The sequence below is a fragment of the Chinchilla lanigera genome, unplaced genomic scaffold (assembly GCF_000276665.1).
Source record: "Chinchilla lanigera isolate Chin_1 unplaced genomic scaffold, ChiLan1.0 scaffold00056, whole genome shotgun sequence".
NCBI lineage: Eukaryota > Metazoa > Chordata > Mammalia > Rodentia > Chinchillidae > Chinchilla > Chinchilla lanigera.
Genome location: NW_004955457.1, coordinates 6,507,220 through 6,515,824, shown reverse-complemented (window position 1 = coordinate 6,515,824; position 8,605 = coordinate 6,507,220).

Genomic DNA, 8,605 nt, shown 5'->3' with positions numbered 1-8,605 from the left:
GATGTCTCCTGGACTTGTTCTGATTGGGGTAGAGTTCTGGGCTTGTATTTTATTCTTTTGTTTTGGCATGCTTGCTACCAAATGCAGAAAGCTTAGTTTCCCTCTTCAGTAGCTGCTCAGCCAAAACTACTAGTGTCCCTACTTTTCCTGTTGTTCAGGTTTGCCCCTGGGTGACCTCTGAGTAGCACTAGTTAGACTCGGGTTTTCTGGCAGTTTTTGATTTATATCTAGTTTTCCCTGTTCTCAGACATGGGCACTTGTGTCATTTGATGGCCCACCATCTGATCCAGTGTCCCCTTGCAGTTCAGGCCACGTGCACGACCTGACTCGGGTTGCACTGGTGTGGCAATCCTGGTCCGTTGACCTATGCCCCCAGGTGATTTAGGGTACAGGCATAATTCAGACCCAAACTGCAGGATCTACAGTTTGTGAACCACCTGAATCTATGTCTCCAGTCAGATCATAATACATACAGGAACCAGATGCAGCCAAGATGGGTATGGGTTACAGACTTTCCCCACCTTCGACTGGCTAGGGGATCTGGGCAAAGGCAAAGCTCAGACTTGAACCGTGGGTCAGCACCTTTTGGAGCACTCCCTCACTCAGAGCAGGGCGTGCAGGGTTGAGTCTGTTCGCCCTGCCCACAGCCAGGGAAGACCCTGGGGCTTCCAAGTGAAAACTGCCTCTCTGCCGTGGGAACAGGGAGGCCAGGACTCTCTCTGTAATGGTGGCGGGGTCCTGCTGCGCGCTCTCTGCTCTCAGGGAGTGGCTGGGAAATACCTGGCTCTCTAGGCACGTTTCAGCTGGGAATGTGCCGGTGTGGGCGATTTAGCCAATGAGAAGCGTTGGTAGGAGTTTAGAAGGTAGGACCAGAGAAAGTTGAGAAAATTTTCCTTCTCTCCCTAGCTTGGGCCCCTCCCTTCCAACTTAGAGCATTGGTTGCATTTTCTTAGATTGCAGGACTTTTTAGTCTCTCTTCCAAATATCTACTTATCACTGGGTTCTTATAAGACCTATTCATCTTGTAATTGCCTTGATCCATCAGGTTTTGGGGAGGGGGCAAATAAAGCTTCATGCTGGTGGTATTTGCTGGGTGCTTCACTTTCCTTTGCTTTCCTACCTTGACCATAATTGTGTAAGTCATCTCTTCATTCAATTCACTTCAAGTTTGTTTGTACAACAGCTTCCTGCCAGAACCATGACTGATAAAATAATTAAACCAGTATATCCTTTCCATATAATCCCACTTATTGTGACATAATTTTAACTAAAAGTAAATCTCCAAAGCATTTGTACTGTCATTAATGATCTAGAATTTAGATTCCCTAGCAAGAGGAGGAAGATTTGAGGGGTGAATTCAGGCATTTCTAATCCCTGGCAAAATAAATTCTTAGTACTGAGAAAATATCACCGTGGACTTCTTACTGCTGTTGTGTATGAGCTTTGCACATTTCCTGGCACATACTAGACATTAAGTAAATAATTGTTAAATGGGTACATTTCTGAATGAATGCATGTAGTTTAACACTTTCTATGTTCGTATTATTTGCAACCTTGCAATTTTTAACTCAATGTTAAGCACAGTAATTTATGCTATTAAATAAAATTAACAAACAATTGATATGTAATAGCTCAAAAGACATATTTTAGATATAATAATTTCTCCTCTTCATGTTTTTCTTTTTGCTAAGAGGAGAAACGGTTCTCACTCTTAGAAAAAAATTACCCCTTTGTAAAGATAGTTACTGCCTTAGTTTCTTGTTGCTGGAACAAAATGCACAACACCCAAAGTTAAAGGGGAAAGGTTTATTTTAGCTCAGTTTCTAGAGGTTTCAGTCTACATTCAGCTGGCTGCAAGGCAGAGCAACGTGGTAAAAGGGAAAGAGTCCATGGAATGCCAGGAGGATGCAGCAAACAGCAGCAGGCTTCCTTTCTCCTTTATCTCATCTGGGCTACAAGCCTTCAAGCCTTTGGCATGGTGTCAACAACCGGGGTGAACCTTCCCATTATCCACATGCAGAACTCTGCTAAACCAATCAGTGGGATAATCTACTACTGCACACCCTTAATCCCAGTGTCGTATGTCCGTGATCCAGCCACCTTCCAAAAACCCCACCTATGAGCATGTGAAGCTTGGTGGGGGCATTTTGATACAAACCATAACAGTTGCTCAGTGGGTCAAAGAGACCAAGTGGACCACATACAAATCATGCTACTTCAATGCTATTTTTTTTTTATCATTGCACGTCAGCCTTCACCATTAAACACCCAATGTAGGAAGTCATATTGCCAGTTATGTCACGTTCAAACACAAATAGTAGTAGGTGGTTGTTCTATTCCATATCTGAAAAATGTGCTTGTGTAAGTGATTGATTGCCTTAGCATGAGGTGATTGAGTAAAGAGAGGTCGAGGAGACCAGCTGTGAGAGGAATATTTCTGCACATCACTATTCTTGCTATACATATATATATCACAGATGAGCCAGACCTTGGTGGACCTCTGGGAACACCTGAAGTCCAGGTGAACCTGATTCATAGATGACACTTTAGTGGGGCACCAAGTTACTCCACAATGTCTCATCCCACGTCCAGTACATTTCTATAGCAATGTTTCTCAATGTATGGTGTCCAGACTGGCAAAAGCAGCATCACTTACAAACTGCTTAGAAATAGGAACACTAGATTCCTACTCCTGAGTCAGAAACTCTGTGGATGATGTCCAGCAATCTGTGTCTTAACAAGTCACATGGTGACTCTCATGCTAAAGTGAGGAAACTACTGGATTCAGGCACTAGCAAACATTCAATCATTATGTGTATGTGTGAGTTCAGAGCAGGTATGATGGGGCGTGGAGGAGCATGATAAGAAAGACCTTATCTTTAAGTCAGAAGAGTATGAGAGATATAGGAAAAAGTGAAATTTATTTTATGTACTATTTTGCTTTGCCTGAAAGCAGCCCAGCCAAGGGACATCTAACTATCACAGTGGGTTTTAAATGGTACTTTCCTTAGCAGGAAATGAAAAATGAGATGGGGACAGAACATAGGTGAGAGTATAAGTGGGTGAGGTTGGTGCCACCCAGTCTTCCCCAGACGCTCCAGATCTAGCCTAGCCAAGTCAGATCCAGATTGCTCCTTCTCCCTTAATAATCTCTGCAAATGCTTGCTAATGTAGGAATCCATTCCTCAATGCTAAAGAGTCAACAGCAATGCAGGATAGTGCAGAGAGACAGATGCTTGTGGTGGGAACTGCAGAAAATTCACTTTTAGGTGCCTGTGGTGATAGAGTACTCTTTACCTTCAACCTTGGGAGGGGAGAACAGTAGCCCTCGAGTATCTCCAACTTTTAGCCTTGAATGAAATAAACTTGCTCTGTGTGTTCTTTTTATTTTAAGGGGGTACAAATTCTCAGAAAAAGTATCCTCTATTACTAACAATGATAGATATTATAATAATCATTATTTTAATCAGAGGCAATTGATAGCCTCCTGAGATCAATGGCACTGCTTGTCCATGTTTAATATACATGAGAATTACCTGGGGAATCTAGTTACAAGGCAGCTTCTGATCAGTACATCCAGGTTAGGACCTGAGTTGATGGGAGCAATACCACATCCCCAGACCATGTAGTGAATACCAAGGATATGATAATAAAAACTACACCACTCTCCTTTCCCAGAAGAAAAGACTAGAGTATAAATTGCAGGTGTTCTTATAACTAGCAAGAAGCTGTTATCCCTGCTTGTCACAGTCGGCAAAATAATCCTATGCCTTCATCAACATCACAACAGCAGGACATTCAGTATAATTTGTGCTGCAATTCTGCAGGACAACTGAAGAATAAGTGGATATGTTTGTACTTAGCTCCCACATACCACATCTCCCCACTTACTTCCATTCCTTCCCTTTAAAAACACCCACTCATCTCTCCACAAAGGGAAGCTGACTTCACACTGGACTTCTTTCCTATTGCAATAGCACATTACTGATCTAAATATATCTTATCACATTAGTGTTTGGTTTTCTCTTTGACACTACTGTCCTACAGAATGAAGAGATAAACTAATGGTCAATAGTCTTGAGAAGCCGATATATATTATTAAGCTTACCTAGAATCTTCATCTCAAGTTTGAATCTCAAGGAAAATGTGTTAAGTATGCTAATGAAGTATGTTTCCCTATTTTACTGATGTAGAAAATACTAAAGTAATGTTTTGGATGTTGTATTTATGAAATATATATATTTATGTCTTTGGAAAAATTTCTCAATTTTCTTTGGAAATAAATTTCTAGCCCCAACTCATTCTCAAAGCACAGTCACCCCCAGTAACTTTATCTTACTGCTATGAAGATGATGATAACTCTATTACACGGAGTTCTGTCTTGATAACAATGAAATGACTAAAAAGACTAAGCAAATAAGAATGCTGTGCTCTCTCTCTGTAGGAGAATGAATTTTTACCAGTCTCCATGACAAGCTTGAAAATAAAAACGCTTTATCACTAACACAGTTATAATTATCAGCCACTTGACTGACAATCCTGGTGAAGACAGGAAATTTAAATTGCTGAACATGTCTCCATCCTTCCAGTGTAGACTTTGTTGAACAGTATCTGTTCTCTGGGGATGTATGTAGATGTCTCACACTATTCAGAATAGATTCTTTACAGGGATATGAGACACAATGTATCTTCTCTTATTAGCATATGTTCTTATAATTTGCCAGAGCACACAAATTAAATCCCCTCTAAATACTTTAAATAGAAGAATGATTGTTTCTTAGGAATATCAACATGAATAAGTGATTCAAGTTTGTTAAAATGTTTCTGTATTTATTTCTTAGATGAACTATTTTTGTGTTCATTGTGGTATGAAAACTGATAGTATATGAGCAGAATTTGCTTCTTATAACCTTGGGAGCTTAGAGAGCAACAATTTTAGTCAAGATAGAATAAAAAAAATTGTAAAATAAAATTATAATTTTACCTTTTATAATTATTTACAAATGTGTAATTCTGATTTTATATTTTTGTCATTATAAAGTGATATTTAAATTTTTAATTGTATCATTGTAAGTAAAATTTACATTGCAGAATTATAAAATCATACCTTTTCTTACATAATTATAACCTTGTTGAATTATAATTTTAATGTTGACTGAATTGCAAAACTATGCAATATAATTGCTTCAAATTACTTAAAACATTCAGTTATTTGCCTCAGTAAGGTGTACTCCAGGAATGAAATGCTATAAAAATGATGGATTCTTTTCCATGATCATATTACTTAGTATTTTTGGTTTTATATTCTGGAGTCATTGTTTGTGAATTGTTGGATAAATCAAATTAATAATTAGGAGAATTAAAATTTTAGTCTGGTTAAAAGCTGTACAACATCAAAATATCAAAATCTAAGTGTATGGTAGACCCTTTAATCCTTAATTAAGTAATTTTTCACAAAGGAAAAATTTGAAAACTCAAGAAGAAGAGGGGAGAGATCCAAAAGCAGTCTAACCACTATGACTCTGGAATGGGGACTGATAGTCCTTAACTGCTACAAGTGAAGTCATTGCTCCCATCTTGAGAGCACTGTTCCAAAGGAATTAGTTATGCACTCTCACCACTAGAAATTCCTCCCTTATAATGGGTCTCTCAACACAATGGATTTCTTCAGTGTCTGTCTAAGATCTAAGTGTCTGTATAGCACTGGAATGTACAAACTGGGCAGTATGATGTAGGAATATAAAGTTCTTTGGATGCGTCACAGTCCTGTCCCTGGAAAACTGGCAAACACGCTCTTTGCTGGTCTCCTCATCTTCTCAGAAGCATCCTATTTGCACGTAGAATCTTTTTTCTTGGAGACTTTTAGCACTGATCCCAGACTGAGACATTTTCATAATCAACTGTGTGGCCTAGAATTACTGATCTGCTCCAAAACATCTCACTGCCTCTCTATTGCTGTGTAATAGACATCAAGGTCAGAGCTATTATACATTATAGCATTCTGCATCATCAGCATAATCTCTTGCTGGAATTCAGCTGTGCTGGGGATCAGTTCATTTTCAATGTTTTTTCTGTAATAGGCTGCAGAAAGACATTGGCATACCTATAAGGCTTTGGCATACCTATCAGTAGCTGCAGCTCTCCATAGGAGCATGATGGCTTCCAGATTTTCTGGGCCTGAATAGCTTCTTGATCCTCACTACAGAAAGAACTATGAAGAAGCAGGGCTGCTAGGGATGGAGTCGACCAGTATATGCAATTGCAATATCGCATCGTGTATGCTGAGACCATCAGTACTCTTGCTCAAAAGGAGTTCATTATCCACATCTAACAACTAGACTTCTCCTTAATCTTCTTGCTTAGATTCTTGTAGGCTGGCTTAAGTTCTTCTAGGCTTAGGTTCTTCTAGGCTTCACTTACTCCATCTCCCTCCACATCTCACTTGAGGCACCCTTTATCCGGCTTCCAAAATTAGTCCGTGATTCTTTTTTCAGTGCATCTGACATTCCAAACTTGTGCCATGTCTCTGCCTCTACATGACCTTCAATGGGATTTAAACCATGTGGTGGAGACAACATATTTTCAGGGGATGCCTCTGTCTTCACAGACTTAAGTGGCATCTCATCACTTTTCCCACTGGAACCATCTATTTCAGCAATCTCTCCACTTACTGCATTTCTGGGTTCCTCATCTGAGTCATGATTCTTGAGTTCTGGTGGTCCATACTTGTGGATGGAACAACTCCAGATACTATTTCAGCCCCTGAAATTCCTAGCTCTGGTAAATTACAGATTAAAAGATGTTGATGACATTAACTGATTTGAAATATTCCTCTTACTTGGGTCTTATTTCTGCAAAATGTAATTCTTTTGCCTGTGTGTTATTTTACTGGGAAAAGTCTTAGTGGACAGTACCTCCTTACTTGTATTTGAATAGAATATAATTTATATCTTTTGTTGATATGGATGCTTGGCACTATATTTTCTGATAGTTGGTTCCGTTTCCCATAGAGATGAAATGTTGTGAGTCTAGAATCCTACACATATGTTGAGTTCTTCTTTTTTTTTTTTGTTTTTTTTTTTCCCGGTACTGGGAATTGAACTCATGACCTTGCGCTTGCTAGGCAGGCGCTGTGCCACTGAGTTATAGCTCCAGCCCTGTTGAGTTCTTCTGAAAAGTATAATCACACTCTTGTGCTAGGCAACCACAGTGGCTCTGTATTTTGACCTTGGTTACAGCTTTTAGTGGTATCACACCAATAGAAAATCTCCATAGGGACTCACCATTACAGGATGGACTGGTTTTCCTCTTCAACCCTTAACACTTTAAAATAGATAGCAAACTCAATTTCCCTAATTGAGCAAACTCAATTTCCCTAACTCAATTTTCGCTAATAGACACCATCAAGAAAGCCAACTCGAAATAAATTGAAATGGGCAAATCAGTAAAAAAATAAATAAATAGTGGAGTTAAAAGAATTATATTCAAATTGAATTAAATATAAATCTGTGAGTTTAGAGTGGTGTCAAAGATTTTTTAAAAAATCATTGAGAGAGAAATATTTCCCTATGACAGAATAGAATTTTCATATGGTACAATTCCAAACTATTAACATAGAAAATTGAGAAAATGGAAAATTTCTATTTGATGAATACCACAGTAATAACTGCTTCAGTTAAGAATCATTAGTGGAAGCTACAATTATTGGATGCAAGTATTATAGAAAACAGGTTATAGAGATTATGTAGTCTTAAATTATCTCTCCATAGGATACTGTTATGGTTTGTGTCTAGAGATCCCCCCAAAGCCTCATACAGTCATGGCGCGGGCTTCTAGATTTTATGACTGATTCATGGTCCAATGCTGGGATTATCGGTGTGAGTGCTACACACACCCTGGAGCAGTTAGCTTGCATACAATGTAAGGGAGGGGAAGAGGTTCATTCTCTGATACCTCTCCCTTTATGCTCTTGCTGCTTTTGCTGTTTTCTGCCACCATGAACAGTTGCCCTCTGCCGTATACCATTCTGCCTTGGAGTATGGACTGAAACCTCCACAAACTGTGAGCTAAAAAAGCCTTTCTCTCTTTAATTTGGGTGTTGGGCATTTTGTTCCAGCAAGGAGAAAAAAGCAACTAAAGTATATCTATATCATCTATATCTATATCTATATCTATCTATCTATATATATACATATCTGTGGACATATGAGGACAAATGGACAAATGAGGTAGACACTTGCTAGTTTGGATTGAATTGTGTTTTGATAAGGTTACAGAAATGTGTTTTGATCCTCAAGATGTTAAGGCTATACTAGTGGTTGACAGAACAGTTTTCTGATGAGTCCAAATGATTTCTCAACACAAAATGATTTCTACAGTAGCATTAACAATGACAACAATTTTAATCCCTTTTCAGAGATCAATAACACAGCTGAGTTGAAAAAAGTTTGATGAGCCTGGCATGGTGGTGCATGCCTGTAATCCCAGCACTTGGATTGCTGAGGCCAGAGGATCCTTGAGAGTTTGAGGCCAATCTGGGCTACAAGGTGAGCTCAAGTCCAGCCTGAACTGCATAGCAAAACCCTGTCTCAAAAAGACAAAAAAA